The sequence below is a fragment of the Aedes aegypti genome, chromosome 3 (genome assembly GCF_002204515.2).
Source record: "Aedes aegypti strain LVP_AGWG chromosome 3, AaegL5.0 Primary Assembly, whole genome shotgun sequence".
In the NCBI taxonomy this organism is placed as follows: domain Eukaryota; kingdom Metazoa; phylum Arthropoda; class Insecta; order Diptera; family Culicidae; genus Aedes; species Aedes aegypti.
The window spans coordinates 296,439,484-296,464,566 of record NC_035109.1 but is presented as its reverse complement, the minus strand read 5'-3'; the positions used below and the strand labels follow the sequence as shown (position 1 = coordinate 296,464,566).

The window sequence follows — 25,083 nt, the reverse complement described above, 5'->3', positions numbered from 1 at the left end:
ATTCTAATATTAAATACAACGGAAAATAATTCAATCAATCACAGTGGTTCCCAAACATAATTACGGAATTCTCTAAAACTTAATCCAACCGGACAAGTACTCGACAGAAGTGCGGTCGATTCAAGGCGGCGAACGTTGACTCCGACTTTAAACGAGATGTAAGGCAACGATGTCGAATCTTTCCAAGCGGGTACAAGTTTCTTGATCACGGCATCCTCTGTGCCTAGCGAATCGTTGACTAGCTTCATGATTTGTTGCTCAGTAACGCAGTTTTTCACTCTAGTTATGAATAACCAGAATCGATCATTTGGCGACCTCTCTTCCTCTATATTGCCCAGACAGTCTACGGGGTTTGTACTTGGTTGAGTTTCAGGTAGAGACAATAGGGATGACTCTGCAATCCACATCAGTGGATTCGGCACGGGTTGCAGTACCATACAATAGTGATTGATGAAAGGCTACTATTTGCTCCTTCAATTCGGCAATTTCACCATCGATGCGTGCAATCTCGGCTGGTTTCGGTGTAGTAGATTTTACAGTCACACTGTTGAGATCATTGCGATCATTTCTTATTTTGCTTATCGTACTGATACACAGTTCACGCATCCACCAGAAATTTGAAACTTGACGGTACTGTATGAGATCTTCGCGACTCAATTTCACACTAGCTGCGTGGAATACATTGTTGCAGAAACCTTCAAAACCAATACAATCAGCACCATGGGCGATAGCTTCTGAGCACTTTTTGCATGTCGATGTAGGTGCATTTGAAGACATCTTCAGTTTTCGGTACCGAACAACAGTAACTTAAGTCCCCAAATTTAGTGGATAGCAAGCGTTCACGTGAAATTACCGTATCGACGTCTCAACAAAGATCGATTAAACTCACTCTTCACGCACTTATTGCGATTATTGGCGGCAAGAAACACGCGATAATGAGGAATTAAGGTAGCGAAAACTGTCACACTGACGTTAAACGCATATCTGTCTCACGATGCATATGCTTTCCATAGAACCCTGATCAAGTAGGCATAAAACTGTCCTTCTACGCTTACTTGAACCATTTTCTATGTATATTATATGGTCGGGGTTCTGCTAAACCACACCAAGTGCCATTTTTTTCCCAAATTGAGTTTTTTACACCAGAGGACTCAAATAATCATAACCTTTCTACCATAAAAATATTGGGTAATTGAATTTATTGAAGTTGTGGAATTCAAATCTTCACCTTCCATTCGAAAGGTTAGTGTCCTGATAGCATGATAACGCTGAGGAATCATAAACATTGATTTAATTTATATGCTTTTAGATGACTCACACTTCAAAGAGGCCTTAAGTGTCTGTAATATGAATCAAAACGGTACTCAGGCTGTCAGAGCGTGGCAAACTAGATGTTAGTCACACGAATAGTCGCGACATTAGCATTCCAAGGCTAATGCTTCTACTGCTTTTGCAGAGCAAATTCATGGTTTTCTTCGATCTTAAGGATCTATGTATGAACGTGAGGACCTTGATTCAATACATACGAATCTTATCCAATCATAGTGCATAAACACTTGTCACATGGATTCCAACATGCATGGTGATGGTGTCTCCAATTTTGCTTGTGTTGTTGATAACTTTGAAACACATCCAACCATACCGAACCAAGAACCATATTTTTCAATTTTTATTCAGCCAGAGTGAACTGAGTGCTTAATTTTATTTTTTTTTATAAAATCCAATTACATCGATAGTTTATAATGATTTACTTCCATATTTAATATCGGTTTACTTATTGGACATAGTTAATCGCGATAGAAAATTACGCGATAAGACTTAAAAGTAAAATATCTCGGAATAAAGTTTTGGCACTTGGTGCGGTTTAGCAGAATCCCGACCATATGCTCTTTAGCATTTGGACGAAATATTCTGATAGCATTCTTACTTACTTATTTGGCTTTACATCAATCATCTTGATAACAAACAACTGCCCAGCGTATCCTTCCAGCTTTAGCTACCTTCACGATACTTGGTTCACCGTAGAGTTGAGCGAGCTCGTGGTTCATCCTTCACCGCCACACGCCGTTCTCCTGTACGTCGGCGAAGATCGTCCTTAGCACTCGGCGTTCGAAAACCCCAAGAGCTTGCAAGTCCTCCGCGAGCATAGTCCACGCCTCATGCCCATAGAGGACTACCGGTCTTATAAGTGTTTTGTACATCGTACATTTGGTGCGGGGGTGAATCTTTCTTGACCGCAGTTTCTTCTGGAGCCCATAGTAGGCACGACTGCCGCTGATGATGCGCCTTCGTACTTCCCGACTAACATTGTTGTCAGCCGTCAACAAGGATCCGAGGTAGACGAACTCGTCCACCACCTCGAAGGTATCTCAGTCTATCGTAACACTGCTTCCTAGGCGGGTCCTGTCGCGCTCAGTTCCGCCAACCAGCATGTACTTTGTTTTCGACGCATTCACCATAAGCCCGACTCTTGTTGATTCGCGTTTTAGGCGGGTGAACAAATCTGCCACCGTTTCAAATTTTCTCCCAATAATATCCATGTCGTCCGCGAAGCAAACAAATTGTCCGGATCTCGTGAAAATCGTGCCTCGACTGTTAAGTCCGGCTCTCCGCATAACACCTTCTGGAGGATTTGCCGCACGGAAAAGATCTGGTCCGTTGTCGAGCGGCCGTCGATGAAACCTGCTTGATAACTTCCCACGAACTCGTTTGCTATAGGTGATAGACGACGGAAGAGAATCTGGGATAGCACTTTGTAGGCGGCGTTTAGGATGGTAATTGCACGATAATTTTCACACTCCAGTTTGTCGCCCTTTTTGTAGATAGGGCATATAACGCCTTGCTTCCACTCCTCCGGTAGTTGTTCCGTTTCCCAGATTCTGACTATCAGCCGATACAGACAAGTGGACAATCTGTCCGGGCCCATCTTGCTGAGTTCGACCTCAATACCTGTTCAATAGCTGTTGAATGGCATCCTTAACTTCCCCCATCGTGGGAGCTGGTTGGTTTCCGCTGTCCGCTGTGCTGACGTAGCCATCGCCTTCGTTGTCCTGACCTTCTGTGCCTGTGTTCTCTGCGCCATTCAGGTGTTCATCATAGAGCTGCTTCCACCTTTCGATCACCTCGCGTCCGTCCGTCAAGATGCTCCCATCCTTATCCCGGCACATCTCAGCTCGCGGCACGAAGCCTTTGCGGGATGTGTTGAGCTTCTGATAGAACTTCCGCGTTTCATAAGAACGGTACAGCAACTCCATCTCTTAAAAAAAACTAACAAAAATACTATGTGTAAATAGATTGTAAACAACTAACATGAAAAATCGGCTCCGTTAAGGTCTTCCAATGAGCCTAATAAACTATTTAGTAAATAAAAAAAAAAAAAAAAACTCCATCTCTTGGCATTTCACCTCTTCCAGGCGGCGCTTTTTGTCCCGGAATAGGCGGGTTTGCTGTTTCCGCTTCAGTCTGTATCGTTCCACGTTTTGTCGCGTACCATGCTGCAGCATTGCAGCCCGCGCTGCATTCTTCTCCTCTATAACCTCCTGGCACTCCTCGTCGAACCAATCGTTTCTTGAGCTCCGTTCCACATATCCGACAACGCTTTCGGCAGCGTCGTTAATGGCTGCTTTGACTGTCCTCCAGCAGTCCTCAAGAGGGGCCCTATCGAGCTCGCCCTCATCCGGCAACGCTGCCTCAAGATGCTGCGCGTATGCATTGGCGACATCCGGTTGGTTCAGCCGCTCGAGATTGTACCGGGGCGGGCGTCGGTACCGTACATCACTGATGACGGATAGTTTTGGGCGCAGTTTCACGATCACCAGGTAGTGGTCGGAGTCAATGTTAGCGCCACGATAGGTTCTGACGTCGGTTATGTCGGAGAAGTGCCGTCCATCGATCAAAACGTGGCAGAAGCAGAAGGTCATGCGTTCAATACCAGTTCCGTTTATTATATTATCAACCCCAAACGATAACAAAACGTATACTTTGAAGAATTTCTTCAAATTACCAAAACGTTACTTCCCGTGATATCCTCCCGTAGAAATATAGAAGTATCTGCAATTATTCTATCTGTGCATCCAACTTATTCCATTCAATTCAATCAAATCCAATAAATCTGCTACAACGAATTAGTCAGGGCAGCATTCACCTGTTGAAGAATGCATGAATCTTGAACAAGAGCCAGATATAAATCCCAAATATCTGTCTAAGTTAATGAACCAGAAGGTGGGCCTTGGTCACTTGAAAACTGCTTCAGCAAATAATTTTCCTTTTTTCAACTCCTTAGATTCCGCTTACTTTGATCGATATCAATACATGTGTATTCAATTTTAAATGGCATACATACAGTTATTTCGATTGTTCGATTGTGCAAATATCTCTTTTTTTCGCTTTCTTTACCACACAAAATTCGGTTTATGGTGAATATATGTGTAAGCGTTGATTTTTTATGAATACCTTGTATGAAGCACTATCAGAACTTTCAATTTTGCACATTTTTGCTGAAGGCACCAAAGAGCTATCTCGAATATTTTTCAAGTTATAGACAATTTTCTGTTGAAAAACATATTATTTTCAAAATTTTGTAAATCTTTTCAAACAAAAAACGTCCTCGTTTTTTTTCAACATAAACAGAGAAAGAAATAATCTTTCTTATGCCGACAAAAGATTGAAAATCCGTTTGCGCCTTTCGGAGATATCGGCATTTGAAAACAACCATTTTTTCGAAGAAAATTTCTGATAACTCTGTAACCATAAGAGATAGAACAGTAGTTTCTTCGGCAAAAAGTTGCGCAATCAAAAGTTCTAAAAGTGTTTTGCGAGAAATTATCGTATAAAAAGTTATCAAGAAAAAACTGATTTTTCAGTACCACCCTAACTTTTTTGTTAAAAAAAATCATAACTCGCGAACCATAAGAGATAGAAATTTGGGTTCTTCGGCAAAGTTGCTCCAAATCGGATGTTCTAAAACATTGTAGAACATTGTGTAGTCCTAAATGCGTCAGCAAAAAAGTTTATGTGCTGATCTCGTAAACCATGTGGGCCACCCTAATTTCACATCTCTGAAAAATATGGAGAAACTTTGCCGAAGACACCATATATCTAAAATTGACGGTTTAGGCGCAATCATTTTTGTCTTCCTAGATATGGCTTTGTGACCAATGTGCATTGTCTATTATAAAGACGATAAAAATTACCAAGATTTTTTGTAGTTAATCCTACAAAAAACGCCAAAGCTTTTTCTGTGAGTAACATCATCAGGACGTCAGAAAGTTCCAAAAATTCTACGATTAATTCTTGAGTTTCCCGATAAGAGTTCAATATATTTCCAAATTCAATTTGAACTTTAATATTAAAAAAAGAGAAATCTCTGAACAAATTTCTCGAATTTTTTTTTGAATATTTGCACGGAAGAGTTTATGAAAGAATACCTGAACCCATTCCACTAAAAACTTTGAAATAATTGAATTGAAAAAATATGGGTAAGTAATTCGGGGATTAATATCAAATTGATTTTTAGATAAATCTAAAGAAACACTTAGACAATTTTCTTTGAAAAAATGCAGCTAGATTTGTTGAAAACTTCTCTGAGAAATCACTAAGAACATTTTCCCAGTTAAATCTTATTACATTATTTATGAAAACCTTGTGGAATATTAGGAGAAATCAAGAGAGAATCAATAATTTTTGCTGTGAATTTTTCAAGCAATTCTCTACAGGGTGTCGACTCAATTTGGAAAATGAAATTCCTTGACTTTCCCCAACCTTCCAGTAATTTTTCAGAAACATTTCAGAGTACTGAATTTGGTTTATAGACGAAATAAAAATATAGTTGTCGGGCTCAGCGCTACATTTTGTTTACCAAGTTTGGCATATCGCAGTACACTTTCTACGACATAATAGATTTTGATGTATTACTTCAAGTGCCGTCAAATTTTGAGCAACTACAAGGAAAATTAAGGTCTTTATTTGGACCGTAATAGGTCGTATAAAGAAAAAGCTTTCGCTCAGTTTTGCAAAGGCCTTCCCTTTACTCGAATACAAATGTTAGATAATTTTCTAGAGCGTGTTTCAAAGCTATTATGATTAAACTGATCACTTGAGTGTTTTCTTTCAAAGCTTAAAGATTCGTATGGAACAAAAAATAGTGAAACCTGATTAGATACCCAGAAAACCCTGAGTTATCTACTTGCTAATCATACTCAGTTAAAATCTTCAAGGTTTCAAATTCTCAATGTTTTTCTCTACATGTATTTGTTCATTATAAGAAGATGCTATTTCATAAACTATTATTTTCAAGAGTCTCAATTTTTTTCACTCAAAATGAATTCATTTTTTTTTCTAATAGGTACTTCGAATAATTCTTCGCAAAGATTTGTTACAATTTATTTATTTTAATAAAAATTCTGGACTTTCCATATGCATTATGCCTTGGTTTTCTTACCCGAAGAATTCATCTAAATTTGCTTTAAAAAAACATTCAGGGATTTATTATTGTTCTAATAAAAACTTGTCGTGCCTCCAGCAATGCTGTGAGGAACTGCTCCAAGAATTCAGTAATCGATTCTTCTAAGAGTATCTTCAGGAAATCTCACAAAATTTCAATCTATCATAGCAGAAATTATATTTAGAGAATTTCTGGATTCTTAAAAATCTTGGGGCAGAGAAAAAGCACTAAAATTTCGACTCACAAGAATTTGGTAAACGTTCGGTAAATGTTACAATTTCAATTTCACCGAAAAAGGCCGATGAAATTGTCAATAAAATTAAATTTATGATAGCGGGGATGATCCAGACATAACAAATTGCAAAGAATCGCAGATTGAACACTTAAGGAGAATTTCAGAAGAATCTCCAGAATATCTGGGGATTTTTTTGTGTTCATTCTGCGATCCTAAACATCATTATAGGAAAGCTCCTAATGAAAATCCTAAAGTAGCGCTTGGAACCTTATTCATCACATTTTCAAAATTCAAAATTCTGAGGATTTTTTTTATAGAAAGTAAAATATAGTTTACTTTACCAGACATAACAGCGCTTTATCAATGGTTAATAGCTTAGGTTGATTACCCATTTCGTCCAACAAATTTATCGTATTCAATAATTTGCAGATAATAAACTCGTTTGATGTTGTAATATTGTATTGATAGATAATTTTCCCTGACCTGTAGTGAAATTCCCTGACTTTCCAGGTCAAAAATTGGATTCCCTGACATTCCCTGACTTTCCAGGTTTTTCCAGGTAGTCGACACCCTGACTTTAAGTATTTCAGAGAGATTTTTGAGCACAATTTTGGTAGTATTTATTGTAATATTTCTTGGAGAACTCCTAAGTATTTCCAGAAAATCCTTAATACATTATTAATGAACAACTTAATGTCATTTTCAACAATTAAAATTTATGTGTGATAAGTACGTAGTTTAGCTTCATGGAGAAATGTTTAAAATTCTGATGTCTTCTTTTGAGCAAGTTGATACAGTTTCTTCGAAAAATTCTAGATTATAAAGCCTAAAGAAACTCCGGGAAAGATCTGTTTAATAATAACTACTTATTCCGTGGGAGTCTCAGCAAAAACTGAGTGAAAACTGGTAAAGGCGTTCTTGCACTGGAAAAGTACGGAAATAGTTCATGAAGAGATCCCCTATACTTGAAAAGTTTGTGCAAGAACTTCAAAGGAATATTCTTCGTGAGTTCTTTGGAAAAACTCTTGAAGGATTTTTTTACTGGATTAGACAAAGAATTGATATTTTCCGAAATTATTATTATTATTATTATTATTATTAATATTTATTTAGGACACTTTACCATACGTGTGGCATTCGTGTCGAATTTTCCGTAATGAAAATTGTAATTTATAAGCATTACTGATATTCAGAGATAATAGCTGATATGAGACAAAAACACAAACAGATAAAATCAACGAAAATTTTTGCAAACTACGAAATTTACGAAAATCATGATTATTACTTTGGTAAATCAAGAATTTTCTAGGCCCCCCCTAGACCCCCTTCCGGAAAAAATCCTAGCTACGCCAATGCTTAACAACCTGTTCGGCAGACAACAGTGGTGCTCCTGGCTGGTAGAATAGATCAGAGTAATCCAGGCTACTATGATCTACAGCAAAACAGCAGTGTTGCTCTGTAAGTAATTGAATGATCATCTCAGCATTATTTAGACTTTTTTATCACTAATCATAAATTATCCTTAAGTCTCATCAAAATGTGGTATTCGGCAAAGTTGTTGCTGGGAAGATTTCACATGAGTAGAGTTTGTTCACTTTTCCATAAATTATTAGTACGAGCAGTTAGAGTACTGAACACAAAAGGTTTGTCTTTCCATAGTGATTTTCATAGAAACTTCAAATGGCCTATGCACAACCAAATCTCTTCCAAATCACTTCAAATTTGGGAGAATGATTTTCATCATAATTGACACCGTTCAAGCATAGGGGAGCAAAAATTTCAAAATTTGCTTCAGTCTACTGTACAATCTACCATGCGTCTCCACGATGCCGTGGAAAAGCCAACGGTTCGCATTCGCCATTTGTTGCACCCCTGCGGTAGACGGTTTCACAAACTTATCGTTTCACCTGTTCTGTTTTTATCGTTTTCCACATTTGGCTCCCATTCAAGAGAGCCAACCCATCGCCCGGAGCACCTCTCCGAAACAGCGCGCCCGCTTTCCGTGTCATGCGCACCCGTTTTCCCGGGAAATGTACGCTCACTCGCTCCCGGAAAAATCGCTCCGCTAGCCCGCTGTGGACGTTATCACGCTCTGTTATCGTTTCCCAAATCTCCAGACAACTCTCTCGCTCTCCTATTAAGATGAGGCTTTGCATCGCACGTGTGCAAAGACGTCACTGGGTGGTGCACACACAGCTTCCAACAAGTTGCTATCAGCTGGCTTCGCGAGTTGGCTGCTCACCTTTCCGCTTAGCAGAAGAGATAGCTACCCAGAGCGATGTGTGTTTGCTCCCTGGGATGTAATCTGCTCACGACGGCGGCGGTGGCGGTGATTTCAGATCAACGGAATCGCGTTCTCGCTGGACTCTTCGCAAGTCCACGGCCAGTCTTCGCAGCCCTCTGAAGCGTTACGGACGCGTTGAGAAGTCGGAAGTGGTCATTGCGTGCGTTTAGTGGTTTGGCCAGATTTTTCCTAACTAAATTTATGTTGGTCAGATGATGGGTTTGGCCTTTTTTGGGTTTTTGAGGGATATGGTGAAGTGATTGAGGGCGACGTCGAGTTACCCAGTCGAGCCAACCTCATTTGTCTAGGGCAAAGTGGTCGGAGTGTATTCTGTGGCAAGTGTGAGGATATATTCCCGGAAGTGCGAGAGCTCATCGGAGCTCCGGAAGACGCCTTTTGGCGAGGTTGAGGTTGAGGGTGGCAAGGGCGCAAGGATGGACGGGAGGAAAACTTTTGCGTTATCCTTAAACACGAACTCGCCGACCGTACCGGAATCAATCGGCAGCTGAACGTCGTGAAGGTCGTACACGCGTGGCTTCGTCCTCTCCGTGCGTAAGTTTCGGTTTGTTCGGGAAGTCCTTGCCCAGGAAAGAACTCGGCGAGGAGCAGTAGTGGAGTGGTGTTTGAACTTCGCCACCGGAATCCTGTTCTAGTTGGGGGATTGAACGCCCCTTACGTGAGTGCGTGCTTCGAGGAGTGGCGCCCAGTTGTTGCTGCTGATGATTTCCGATTCGTATTCGTATTTGAAGGGCGGTTGGGTGTCAGCAAAGTGTGTTTCTTCTCTCTCATTTGGGGGTGTTTAATTATGTATCTTGTGGTCTGCAATGGACGGCGGTGGGATTTCGTCGAACCATTAAGCTAGAAGAATATGAAGAAAAAGTGCCAAAGTGCTGATAATTTCGTGAATTGATTCCAAGGCCCTAAGGCTTCGAGTTGGGACAGATGGAAGTACGATTCCAATCTCACCAATGAAAGAAAACTGTTAATAAATTAGAGGTAGCCGTTGGGGAGGAAGTAATCAGCACAATCAACTAGTTTCAAGTGATGGGAAAAAATCCGAGGAAACCAAAGGAAAAGTTTTTAATTAGCAATTAAAAAGACTCCACCCAGGAGTGCAAGTTGGACGGTAGACAGAGGAAAAAAAATCGAAACTCTGATTCCGATCGAGAAAAGTCCCCGTGTCGGCGTTCACCGGTGAAGAATAAATCACATATACTCAACGGCGTCAGAAAAGCGGGTGACACATCGCAGAGGAAAATTATCGTTGAAGGTACGTATCTTAAAGCGCCGGCATCGGATGAAATATGGCATTTTGGCAGTAGGAAAAATTGGATTTAATCATGGGTAAAGTCAGGGTTTTTCTTTACCAGAAGGGGGAGCGACCTCAATTACTTTATTTACTATTTGCTTACGAAATGACAATTTTGAACACCTTTCACATCCTTTTTATGGAGTTGTTCTAAACTTTTGAATTAAAAGTAATATTTTAAAGAACCTTTCTATTCTTTTATACAATGGCAGTACAAAAAGAATTTATTTTTTAATTCCTTTATTACTATTGTTTTAAACATTACATTCATTTCCTATATTAAGATGTTCTGTGTTAGACCCAAAATGCTGTCTTGAGGAACATCAGCTCTAACAGGAAGTCGTTCAGAACTGGGGTTCTGATAATAAATCTGAATTTTACGATTTGACAGATAACTTTGGATTATTCTAACAATGTATGTTGGAAAATTGAAGTTTTTTTTTAAATTTTACAATCAAGCCTTTTTACTGTCGAATGCTTTTTTCTATGTCTAGATGGGCAGGACCAGTAGAATAGCCTTTCGATTTGTTGGTACGAATCAAACTTGTTACATGTTAATGTTGATGAGTGGTCGAATGTCCATGTCGGAATCCGAGCTGTTCATTGGCAGAAATTGTTTTTTTTTGTATGTAGACCTTCCCATAAAGTTGACTGATGGAAGGAAAGTAAACTGATTGGACGATAGCTAGAAACTTCTACAGAATTTTTGTCTGGATTTAAAACTGATACAACATTGACATCTTTCCATTTGTCTGGAAAAAATGCCAAATGAAAACATTTGTTAAATATATCAACCAAGAATGATAAACTACTCCCTGGAAGTTTCTTGATGAAGATGTGAAAAATTTCATAAATGCCAGAGACTTTCATATTGTTTAATTTTTTGATCATAGTTCTCATTTCTTCCAAATCAGTATCCCAGGAATTTTCTAAAACGTTCTTTTGATTGAGAATACTTTTAAAAGCCCTGATTTTCAATTGGGCTAGTGAGTCATAAATCAAAAGTATGTTCGCTTTCAAAATGCATAGCAAGTTTCTGAGCTTTTTCGCAATTAAATAGTTATGAATTATTGGTTTTCCTCTTTCAAGGCAGGAATGGCTTATGAGATTTTAACATTTTTTTTGATAATTTCCAAAAAGGCTGTTTTGAGCCAGGGTCCAATTGAGAAAATTAATTTTCAAAATGTTTGTTTCTTTATTTGAAACAAAAAAATATTTATTTTTTCAGATCCAACCATAAAATTTTTAAAGCTGGATCGCAAGTGCGTTGAACTTTCCTTCTACTCACATTTTAAAGTAAGACGGATCAAGAGTTTAAGATCATCGTCTATAATCACGAATTCAAATATTACCGTCGTTGGGGGTGACAATGGGTCAAAAAGGAATGTGTATGAATTATTTATTGAATAACTATCGCAATTTAACTCCAATAAACTTCAAATTTGGTGTGTATGCACTTTGATGGTACAACATTAAAGAAAAATATTTATTCACAGCGGCACCACAAGTGAATGAAAAATGACCCAATCTCACCCCATAGAGGGGGTGACATTGGGTCACTGTAATTGAAATAACTTGTTTTTGATAATATGGTTGCAAAACCATTCACAGCTGGAGAATATTGATGAAATACGATGCAAACAAGATGGAAAGATATCTAAGATGTTTCACAAGTATGATAAACCCACTTAAAAGAACGATTATACCAAAAAATAGAAGAGCTATTAGAAAAAATATGTAAACACAACATTCATCGTCAAGTTTACATAAATTTTCTATTTTTTACCCTCAAATTGTCTTCAAAGTCTCATCCCCATTGCCATGAAGCCTTTTCAGTTTCCCGAAAGGTGTACTGAAACAGTGATTATTTTAATTCTTCGCAAATAGTTAAATTTCGGAGCGACATTCCACGATCAATACATTTCAGGCAGATGTTGACGTCATAATCAAGATATTTCAGTGTTCCAACTCATTTGTACTTCCAGGAGATGTTTCTATAATATGAAAAAACTGATAAATAATTAAATTAAAAAAAAAACAATCCATTTGATAAAATGTTACGATGTTGCTGCGCACGAAACACAGTTGCTGGATTGAGAAGTTGTCAAAATGTGTTGCATTGTTATTCAATGTACGGAATCCTCAAGTAGACTAGTTTGATGTTTCAGAGATGCTCTATTTAGAAAGAATAAACACATCTTAATGAAAAAGAGAACTACCGGCACCGTAAAATGTCAAAAAAGAGGACTTGCAATTTCATTTACTGTCGTTCTTGCTTGACCCAATCTCACCCCCATTTTTGATGTTTTAGACACCATACCGAAAAAAATAAAATTTTTGTTGAAAAATCAAATAGATTCCGGAAAATACGTGTGAAGTGTAATGAAAAGACTTTAAACCTTCTACTAATATAACGGTAGAGGTTAAAGTACATGCGTGATACTTTGCACAGGAGAAATTTAATGTTGTAAATTTTATCTAATTTCAACATACAAGTTTATTGATATAGTAAACAAAAACTACTATTTCTAAAAATGTATATTGTGATGAATTATGTGTAATAATATGCTCCCTAACATATGAATTATTAATTTTAGTAATATCACCGTTATTAGCTGAAATATTTCATAAATCATATTTTTCCGTTTTGACCCAATCTCACCCCCCAGACCCATTGTCACCCCCATCGACGGTACTTCATATTATTTCACATTTTTCAATATCCCTTACTTTAACAACGAAATTTGTTAAAGTTTAGAGAGTATTGTAAATATCAAATTTTGATTGCAAAGCAATGTTAACATCAAAATTACTTTCGATATGTACTTCAGTCGGCTCAAAAATAATTGAATGTGAATCTGATAGGATTGGGCTTCATGGGATATTTGAATTATTAACAGGATACGATCAGAATCGAAATCAGCATGAGAAACTAATTGGCTACAAAGCTGATTAGAGTGAATCGGTTAAGACCAAATTAATCGAAGATGGATTTCTAGAAAAGGAAAAATATGTAAGGCTATCAGGGTATTGAATTGAGAAATATCCTGACATTTTGGAAGTGTTACGAAAGTTCAATCGTAGTCATAAGAGACACGATACCATCCTTAAGAAATCTCCAGAGGAAATTCCTTCAGCGTTGCATCCAATAATAACTAGAAGTCAAGTCTACAGCCCATAAAGGCATAACTGTCCCATATAAAATAAGTAGGCATTGAGAAAATTTCGCTCGAAATTTGAAGTTTGCATTATCATACAAATGTTTAACATTGTCTAGTAAATTTTTTAATGCCATATTCATTTAGCTCAACCCCATAGAATACTCATTTTGCTAATAATTGATTGATTTGACTTTATTAACGAGATTTTTAGCCCTGGGCTAGTTCATCTCGGGACCAACGGCTTTACTTCCCTTCCGAAGGAAGTCGTCACTTATAGTTATACTTTTTACGTCATAAGTGACTATGTTGGGGATGGGATTCGATCCCAGGTCCTCGGCGTGAGAGGCGAGTGTTCTAACCACTACACCAGGTCCGTCCCCATTTTGCTAATATTAATCAGTAAAAAATATAAAGTCGAACATAATTCCTTTTTGCAGTTGCTATTGGGGTTCAAAGTTCATAAAGAGACTGTTATGCCTTTATTTTTTAATATGGGACTGCACTTACTTCATATTTTTCCACAACATTTTCAAACAAGGTGTAAAAGTTTTCATATGTGTAATGAAGTGTGTGTTAAAACATGAATGTTGCGATGAAAAAAGGAATTGGTTCGAAAATCAATATGGGACAGTTATGCTTTTATGGGCAGTCTAGCACACAGCCCTGAAGACGGCCTAACAGTGGCTTTACCTATGCGTATATGTCAAAGGATACAAACTCTAGCAGGAATTACAGTGTGATTACTACTTCCTGTCAGTAAAATAAATGATCACTGAAACGCTTGAATTAATTCATTAAAAATTTTCATTATTAATGTCTGGCTATTCCCTAGTTAGTCTTAAAAATTGTGGTAAGATGTTTTTACAATCTGGGAAAAATAATCGTCTCTTTGTTGAACAATGCATTTTTTTTTTTAAAACGTTCGTGCCAGTCGTAACACATTCGGAACAACGCATATGACTATACATTGTGGTAAATGAAGATAAAATCAATTTATACTTCGTCAAGAAAAATTTTGTAGATGCCCACTGGCAATTACAATTCAGAAATGCATCTGTTTTTTGTCTATGATCATTGACTTTACTGACTCAATAGAAATTACCCTGTGAATAAAATCGTACTAAATTTGGTTTTCTTCTACTTTTAGTTGACACAGGTTTTCTCCAAAAAAAATCTTGTAGAGATTTCTCCATTAGTTTTCTAGGGAATTTCAGAAGCTTGAGACACTTCTAAGGCAGAACAGATATTCCATCAAAGCTAATGGTTTTACATGAATTTTACTAATTCCACCTTTATAAAACTTCAAGGACTTCTTCAGGAGTTTATCAAGAATTGTACGTCTGCAATAGAATGCATCTTTCTATACTTCTCCATTATTCTATGAAAATTTGTTTTAAGTGTGTCCTCTTGAATTCGTTCTGGATCCCCAGCCGAAATTTAACTGGATTTCCACAGTAAACCCGTAATATAGGCAAAAATTCATTTTTTTATGTTCCTTCACAATTTCATTTGTAAAAGTTTTATAATTTTAAAACCAGAGCTGGTACCCATCGCTCATGACTTTATACTGTTTTTTGTTTTCTTATAGTTTTAAACATGTATTGAAAATGGCCCTTGAAGCCGAATATGAAAGCCAAATTTTCACAAGTTATCTAGTATTTGAGTTATGTTTAATTCAGCACACCTTGAGCAACGGAATACGCTTGAAGGTAGGCAATTTGGTAAGGAATACTGGGAATTCATAATTTTTGCTTTTTTGCATACATAAGAAAATGTTTACAACCGAATCGTTTTCGGCGTTGTCATTTTTAGTAATAACAGCATTTTTTTTTATTTTTAGATAATCTTCGGTAGTGTCATTTGTTGTCATGCAAATAACACTACGGAACACGTTTCTGTCTCAGGTACCAAAATTTTGCTTTTTGCTAATCTAAGGGTTGCTGAATTCATTTCCGTTTTTAAAAATATCATAGGACATTTAGTTTTTGAGATATTGACGGTTGAATGCAAAATACGACTATTTGAGCCAACTTGCATGGAAGTTTGCCAGCTTGTATGACAATTTATTCGCTTAATTTGCCAATGAATCAACAAAAATCTTAAAACTTTATTTTAGAGTGTTACTGCCTCTCTGTAGTAGTCAAGTCGTCACTTGAGTGAGAACGACAAGTTGATAGCCTTCCCACATCTTTACTCTTCCACAATACAGTTGTTGTGGAAGCGATGTAGGTACGATAGGCAAACAGTTTCAACACTAAATAAATCACACTCGCTCTTCTCGCATGAGATGGATGGATATGGGTTATGAAAGGGGTCCGCGTGGTCTGTAGGGATTTGAATTCTAAACTTGTAACCAACTCAGTTATTGGGTCACCTAGTGGCTCGGTAGCTTAGGGGCGATCCATTAATTACGTAAGACAATTTTGGCGGTTTTTAGACCCCCCTCCCTCTATAGTAAGATTCTTTGTATGAAAATTAAAAATAATTTGTGTGGCGCGTAAGAAATCTCAACCCCCCCCCCCCTCCCCCCATAAACCCTTACCTAATTAATGGACGACCCCTTAGTTGGTAAAGCGCTCGTCTAGCATACATGAGTCCTGGGTTCAAATCCCAGCCGAGCACGTGGATTTTTTTCATAATTTCACCCATAATTTGTCCATCTTTACCACGCGTAATGAGTTAATTAATTTAAAACTTTCGATGCTCAAAAGTTATTTTTTGGTGGTTTGGAAAAAAGTGAAACGAAGAATTTGTTTGGAGACTGCAAGCATGTTAGAAAAATCGTTTTAATCTAAATTCGATCGAGCAATTTCTAACAAATTATATCTGAAATGAAAGTAAAAGTCATATATTACATTTGATCATAAAAAAGTTTCACAAATCATACTTTAAATTTCATGTAAACATCAATGAATCCAGTGTTTTACACAACTTTTGCGACCTGTAGCTAAAAAAAAGTAACGTGCTGGGTGCTGGAACATTTTTGAGAACGGCATCAGATACAGCAACCCAAAATTCAAACATATTTTGATCCTTGAGATACGCAAACATGTCATTTTTGTTACGCTGTGTAATTGTTTTGGAAAGTTGAAAAATTCTCGCATGAACAATGTTTAATTTTCATAAAAACATCAATCCATTAATTTAAAAAGTTTTAAAGAAAAAAAAAAATAGATTCTAATTTTCAACGAGAAGGGTCTTACTGATCATTATTACTCCGCTGATCAGTGGTACCGTAAATTTGAGTGAAATTGATCACCGTGTCACACGATTGGTTTCTGATTCATGGAGCACCATTATCATAACAACCTGTAGCAAATGAATGTTGTTGAATGAATGTCTCAATTTTTGTCAAATTGTGTGATGTGAAGTTTTTTGTGTTACAGAATGATCATTTCTATGAAAATGATAAAAAAATCAGAACTATGTACGGCGTGGTACTGCCAGACATCTATAAATTTTAGTTCTAAACAAGGATTTGAACATGATATCAGCCTGAAACTTTATGAGAATGCTTATAATATATCCCCAATACAGATTGCATCATTAAAATGCGTACCAGTATGCTCATTTTATAGAAATAATTAAATTTCTGTTACATATCAGAAAATTCCTTCGCAAATTGCCTACATTCAGGCGTTTTCCAAGGTATTCTTTAAATTGAATTATTAATTATGTCATTAAACAAACATTATATCAGTAAATATTGTATTATTGGGAATTTGGCAAGCAAATTCGGATTCAGGAACCGGATTCAGGAATTAGTTATGTAGAGTTGTTTTCAAAACAAACATTAGTGACATTGACAAGTGATCAATTTCACCCCGAAACAGGATTTCTTGATTTTTTATTTTAAACATTATTTTTATCACTGAAATCATATTAGTAAGAAAATAATGACAAGATTATAGAAACCACAACTGAAAAACTGGAAAAATGATCAATTCACCCGAAATTACGGCACCCCGTTTAAAAATACTTTCAATTGAAGTTTTTTTGGAAAAATATCTTGCTTTTCACCTAAGTGATACCTATTTCCTCTAAGATTTTTACATTTGAAGATTTTGGAAAAATATTTTGTTTAATGTTATTACTTTAGTAGTGCCCAACTTCTATGAGATTCTGACAAGAATAACCCCATGTTGATATTCGTGGAGTGATGCATGTTAGATTTTCAGAGAAATTGGGCATTATTTAAGAAGCAAATCAAAACAAGTAAGCGTTCAAAGTATATTCAACTAGAAAAATTAACAGTATTATTAAAGTAAAATTTCGGGTGTGAATCCAGAAAAAAAAATATCAAGAAGAAACACTTTAAGCATCGGATCATAGTTTTAAAGAACGCAAACCTGGAGATACAAATATTTGTTTTGTTATTCAGGGTTATTGACCGTTCGGGGATTCGGAATTCGAGTTTATGACATACGGTGTAATGGGATGGAATCTTTGTCATACATTTATTTGAAATAAATGACAAAAAAATACTCAGTGCAATTTAGAAAGTTAAGATTTTTTTATTGCGCCATTGTAATAATAAAGTAATATCAACAATGAATTTCAGAATAAGAATTACAACAACTTAATTTACCCTTAACAACGCACAACTAATTTCGTTATTAATTTGTTATCAATAAAACTTATTTAGTTATTTCATTTTGTCAATATTTTTGCCATTTGTTCTAACAATGTCAAAACAAGATATTTATGGCTAAATTTTGTTATTCATCTGCAATTCTCCTCTCCCCGGGAATACGTCTCAATGTAGGTTATTTCCCTCAAAATAAGTAAGGTACAGTGCAGTGGGGGAAGTGTATTAGTGGGGTAAGTGGATCATTCTTCAATATTAAGCAAACATACTTCAATATGTTGAATGTTTTCACACCATTGCTTCGTTTTAGGTTATATTAATACGCCCACACTAATATTATTGCAAAACCAATACTACACGTTCACAAGCAAACTTGTTATCTGCAAGAATTAATTAATTTGAAAATTGTTTTCCATCAATCAAAAGTCCATTGTATCTTTATCTATAATAAAATCTTAGCGCACATTGTGCGAGTTGATGCCAGCCCTGTTTGCAGGGCGATAATCCCATATGAAGCTAAATAATAGCTAACAAACTCATGAATAACTTTTCACCTATCCTCGGACTGAATCGTTCTCTTCAGCGAATTTCTTTATTATGGTTTGAAGAATGAGTTTTTACTATGGGATGATAGATTTGTACTTACATTCCAGTACTAACGTGTCTTTGGAAATTTTTCATAATTTCTCCCTTAGCAATTTTCATATAAACCTACACCGTCTTTGGGTCACCTTTGAATCACCACCTAGAAAGCTGAAATTTTCACAGAACACTATTTTATGCTAAGGATTGTAAGGAAGATATGGTAGATTGGATTTTCAAACTTTTTAAAATTTTGAACAGCCCTAGTGGATAAAGCATTTTAATCATTTAATGTCAGACTGCTTACGAAAATTTTAATAAGTTTTTAAATCGGCAAATGTTGTTTTCCTGTAATTTTTTCCATTCCCAGCTTAAATTTGTCAAATTGACAATAGAAAATTTGAAGTCATCCACCTAAATGTTTTTTTAACTTTTCTGATATAGAAAAAATATAAAAGAATAATGATTTCAAAATTCACACGAAACTTTTCGTGGTTTATAAAAGTTGAGTTGCAAAAAAGCAAAATATTTGACCATGTAAACTGTTCTAGACAGATGCTGCAAGTGTATTCATATATAGAATAGAAGGATTTCAGTTTGTTATTCAAAAGTAAGTGTAACTTATATTTTAAACTACGAGTGTTTTTCGAAAACATCGTTAGAACTAATCCTACAATACTTCTGTATAACTTATGTGTTCGAATGGATGCAATTTCATCCAAATTACGCTAGTTACAATGTTTGTTTTTTGATCGAATTAGTGTGAACTAATGTAAACATATTTTTCATTATATTTTGATTAAATAAAGATACTTTTTTGATTTTAAAGTATTAAAATGTTATATTACTAGCACTAATAACAAGAACGAGAGTAATATCATTCTCACTATACATTATTACACAACATTCTTTGAAAAAAAAAAATTATTGGTGATCCACTTATCCCATCAAGATGGTAACCCAGACAACCAGAACTCGCATCAAAGTTCACGTAAAGGGTGCCCACGATGAAATTGCCACACACAAAATTGATTCGCAAAATTCGAGTTTTCATCCGATTGCCATCAAATTTTCAGGGATTAAAAAATAACTATTAAACTTCATTTTACCATTTTACTCGTATTTTATTTACAGTCCATACGCAAATGCCCGCACCTTGGCCTTAACCCAGGCCATAAGATTCTGCACAACCTGTGAATCAACCGTTTTTTGCATGTAAACCCATTCTTTCTTCAGTTCATCAACTGTCTTCACTACCTTAGGTCGTTTAAGAAGGTGCTGCTTCATAATCGCCCAGTACTTCTCCATGGGGCGAAGCTCCGTAGTGTTGAACCACTTCAGCACGTCCTTGGAGTAGTGGCATGAGGCCAAATCCGGCCAGAAGGTTGTTTTCTGACGTAGTGGGCCTTCAGGAGAGGAAGCAGCCGCTTCTGGAGGCACTTTTTCATGTACACCTGTCCGTTCATCGTGTCCTGGGCCACAAATGGTGCGCTCCGCTTCCCGCACGTGCAGATGGCTTGCCAAACCAGGAATTTCTTCGCAAATTTGGACATCTTCTGAGTGCGGACATGCTCCGGAAACGCTGAACTTATGCTTGGCCGTGAAAAACAGGTTGCCGGGGATCTGTTTGAAGTCGGCCTTCACATATGTTTCGTCGTCCATGATGCAGCATTCAACTTTCGTCAGCATGTTAAGGTACAACTTCCTGGCACGGGTTTTGGCGGACTTGTTCTGCTTCTCGTCGCGATTAGGAGCCGCTCAATCACTCGCGACACGGTGGAATTCGCGATTCTCAACGTTTTAGCGATGGAACGATGCGAGAGATCCTTGTTCTCGTGATGAACGCATATGATTTTATCACGCACGAGCTGTTCTTTCGACTTCATTTCCGCGAGTTTTGATCACAGGACTTTAAAACTTGCAGGATGTAAATAATGCACTATGAACTAAATCCACCCAAATTTTCATTAAATTATACCCAACGACAATTTCATAGTGTGGGAATTTCATCGTGGACACCCTCTAATAACTCGTTAATTCATACGAATTACATCAAACCCAGAAAATACTGTGGATAAAATCGTCAGATTGATGAGTTTCCTCACATAAAACGCTTTTTCTGAGTTCATTCATACATTTTGTTTCGTCCCGTAAACTCGTACAAAGTAAGTCAAATCAATCCGTAGCAGCTGTCAAATCAACATTTGTTATCATAAGTTAAGTTGCATAAGATCACAGGTGAGTTCGGTAGAAAATTTATACACTCGCATTGTATGCTATTGTTCATCTCATAATATAGGTACGTATATCGCCTCCACTTTTGTACGTAGAAATCGAAATAAATGACGATTTGAAGTAAATTAGTCCCTCATTTATTATCAGCATAACAACGAATAATAGTCAACTATTAATTTTTCTGTATCCACTTACCCTACGGTACCTTACATATGTTTTTAGAATCAATAGTTCATGATTGTTCATGCACTTCGTCAATCTCAGCTTCTAGCTGTTCTGCTAGTTCGCTGTTGGAGCTTAATGTCGTCAAAAACGCTGCTCACTACGACATTTCTACGGTGTCTCTGCGACTACTCGTTTTTCCCAATTGGCGGTTGAAGATCTCGCCAGGGCTTTGGACAGCTTTCTATGCGACGACGCATACTTCCCTTGGGCTGGCCTCGCGCCAGAGCCCTGTTGAACTTCTTCTGGACGCTCATGTGCACCTCGTTGCTCTACGACGGCTTGTTCTCCGCTGCTGCTATTCGAGCTCTCCTGGTTGACCAGTTGGATGCCGAGGTCGGTCCAGCGATTCCGGTTGGAGGATGGCTTCCGGTTCACTGGCGCTCCGACGACTTTTAACCGATACTACGATACGCCCGCTCTACTCGGTCTAGTCCCCGACGGAGGATCTAGCCTACTCCGATTGCAACCCGGAGTACTCTGGTCTTTACGCCATCTCCTTTGCAGCAATGACATGATCGCCGTTATTCCCCCGTTCACCGCATTCCAAGTGCATTCATGCTGGCACATGTTCTGCACGATGTTGTACGGATTTAGGACGCTTGCGGTTTCTGGCATCATCTCGCTTCGTATATCCCTGAATCGAGGGCAGTCGAATGTAACATGCTCCGGTGTCTCCTCGATATTTGATTATTTGGGAGTCAAAAAATAAAAAACAAGCCAGTCTACTAAAAATAGTGTATTTTTTTCTGTTGTGCGGTAAAATCAGCGTTCGAACGCTTGGAAACAGTAGAATATCCTCAACTCAATTCAAAACTGATCAATATGTTACTAACTACCCTCTACCATTGAGCCCCTCAAATTTAGTAACTTTCTATATCCAGTCCAAGGTTAAAATTTGTCTTATAGAATAAGCTATAACTTCACTGTGCACAAAATATTTGCCAACGTTTATCCTACCCATGGTTTCGAACGTGGACGCGCCTCTGATCCAAACCATTACTGAAAGAAATGTTTCAATTAGTGAAATATACTACGGTTATTAAAAAAAAAATAGTTTACGGTAGCCGCAGAGTCAAAATTCTACCGCAGGCTACGAATCATTCTACCATTGAAGCAAGCAATCATCATATATATAAAATCCCAGAGTTGTCTGTCTGTCAGTAACGCTTTGAAATGTTTCATCGAAAAGTTTCGTTGAACACCACAACAGCAAATTAAGAGCACTACAAAGGTCAATTTTAATATAAGAACATTACAATTGTAAATTGTGGAACACTACAATAGCTCTTTGACAGAATAATCTGGGGTTCTCTGGAACTTTTCATCATCATCATTGAACCCTTCATCATTGTCGTCTGCTTAGGAATTTGGTTGATGACTAAAACGTGAGCAAATCAACTTCAAGCAAATTGTAATTCGGTCGAACTTGAATCGGGTTGGAGTTGAAAATGTGAAACAGGTTTCTCCAGTTCCAACTCAGGTTCAATAACGAGTTCGACAAAACAGACAGTTTTTCAAAACATTTCTGTTACATGGCTCGACATTTTCATGAGTAGATTGTCTTTTCATCACAACTGTGATTTTGAAAAATGACGATGCCACAGCTGTTCAGGAATATTATCCTAGAATTTTACTCCTTAATTCATAGAATCTTCTGGAACTTACGAAATATTTCACAACAGAAGAAACACTACAACAGCAAGGCTGTAATTATTCCATATTAGAACATTACAACAGTATTGGAGCCACGTGCTCAATGGAGTATAGTCAGAACATATAATACATAGCCGTTCGCTTTAAAATTTCGTTGAAACGTGGCTAGTCACGTCGGGTAAGCTAAAGAAACTATAAGCAAAGAAGCGAAGTGTTCCAATTGGAATTCCAAATTTACTGTCAATATCATCCCAATCGAGCAGGAGACTTGTCAAACACCCTTTCACACAAGCTGAAAACGGCTCACACACAAATGTTACCGCCCACGAAAATTTTGCTTCTCCTGAAGTAGCATATTTTCTGCATACACTAGAGTCGGTTGCAATTTTCATGCTTTGAATAAATAATGTTCTACTCATTACATTGGTTTTCCACACATTCAGTCAATTTTTTGTTCGTTACCCAAACCTGTGAAATTCAACACATGAAACCTGTGACTCACTTTAAGCGTGGGATTCAACATTGGCAGTGCTGCCTAATAGATTTAGCATAGGGTAACCAATATATTTTGGACCCCTATATATTTTGGACCCCCAGGGGCATTTTCCTGCAAATTTCCCAGTTTAAACCGAAAGACCAACTCAATTTGCATGCCATTTGGAAAGATAGGACTATTCCGCACTTGCATCAACCGTACATAGAAAAAGTGTTGATTTAATCTGAAATTAATTTAATTTAATCGGTTCATTCATGCAACCGTTACAACACGTTACACACAGAAATTGAAGCCGTCAGATTTTTTTCAAATGTAAACAAAAACTTTTTTCAAATTTCTGAACTAAAGGCGTAGAATTTCTTTGATTTTCCATGGTCAATCGATTGATTAGACTATGGGCAAGCATATTATACAACCAGTGTCGTGGACTTTGTCGCCAAACGATAAAAAATGCCGGGGGTCCAAAATATATACTTTGAGGGTCCAAAATGTATTGGTGTGTCCAAAATTATGAAAAACAGTGCTTCAAAATTCAATTATTTTCGACGTTTTTTGGATCCTATATGATTGAATGGGCATTTTTATCTCGTGGAACAAGTTTTTCTCTACACTTTGACATGTTCTTTGACTTGGTTACGCTGTGAAATTAATTAATTGGGACAAAAAACTAAAATTACTTCCTTAGGGGGTCCAAAATAAGACCGTTACCCTAGTTGTTAGCTGATATATATGATCAGATTTCGTCTCTTTGTAATTTAGACTCTTTAGGGTAAGCTAGTTCAATCATAGTATGCGTTATGCAAAATCAATGGGATATGGAAGAGGTGAGCAGAAAGTCTGTACGTGACTGCATTAGTGCAGTGAAAATCAAAACAAACATTGAGGGGAATATGGGTGACGTCATACGGTTTCAATGGAATGCTAAGAGTGAGTACAAAACGTTTCAAATCATGGAACAAGCTAAGGTCAGACCGCAAGCAGCACTACAATCACGAATGCATCATCTAACGCAAAGTGTTAGTGAATGCACATTCATTATCTGCAAGATTTTTGCGTCTCAGTCTACGTTTCAGTACTTTACAGTTTCATTTATAGCTTCATCTCATGCATTGTAAAATTCTATCCTAAAATAAAACCAAAGTTAAAACTAAATAACATAGATTGCCTCGAGTGTCATCTTCCCGTGTTATTGTTTGAGTAACAACACACAAAACAACCTTGGTAACGCAAGGGTGACTAGAAACGTTCGTTCGTTCTTTGGTTTAATGAGGCTTGAAGGCGAAACAGTTTGGAATCCAACTTCTAAGACTGAAACCTTAAAGTCACTAATCTCGCGAAGGAAGCATCCAACAACAGTGTACTTTTTATTTTGGCTTTGTGCACTAACATAAGCTTAACATAATAAAATCAGAACGTTTGCGTACTATTTCTCCAGTTTTGTGCCTTTGAAAACGCGAGTAGGGTCACAAGTCGGCCATTGTGCCGGTCATCTTTAAACTCCGAGATGTTTCACCTTAACCGCAAAAGCGGTCATTCGCCTCATGACTAGCAACGCAGCCCCAGAAACTTTCGATAACGAACTGTATGACGTCACACATAGTCATAGTGCAATGGGTTGCTGTGTAAAATAACAATCGGTGCACTAATACTTAAAAACTCTCGCATACTCTGAGATAACGCCCTAAAAGCCATTGGTAACCACGAGCGTAGCTCGTTGTTTCTGAGCAAATGAAGGAATAAGCATCCTAACCAACATCACGGGCAGGTAGATATTGATCCTTTCTTCCCCACAGCGTTATTAAATAACATGAAAATCCATTCAGATGCTCAGTAACAACGAGCTACACACATGGTTACCAATGGCTTTTAGGAC

The 25,083-nt window shown here is 37.3% G+C and overlaps 1 long non-coding RNA gene across 1 annotated transcript in view; it reads left to right on the top strand.

The window, feature by feature from the left end:
* Positions 1 to 8,976: 8,976 nt before the first annotated feature.
* The window catches only part of LOC110677724, a 28,339-nt gene continuing 12,232 nt past the window's right edge, over positions 8,977 to 25,083 (top strand). The window contains exon 1 of the long non-coding RNA XR_002501154.1: positions 8,977 to 10,231. This is a non-coding gene — a long non-coding RNA (uncharacterized LOC110677724). The remainder of the gene's footprint in view (positions 10,232 to 25,083) is intronic.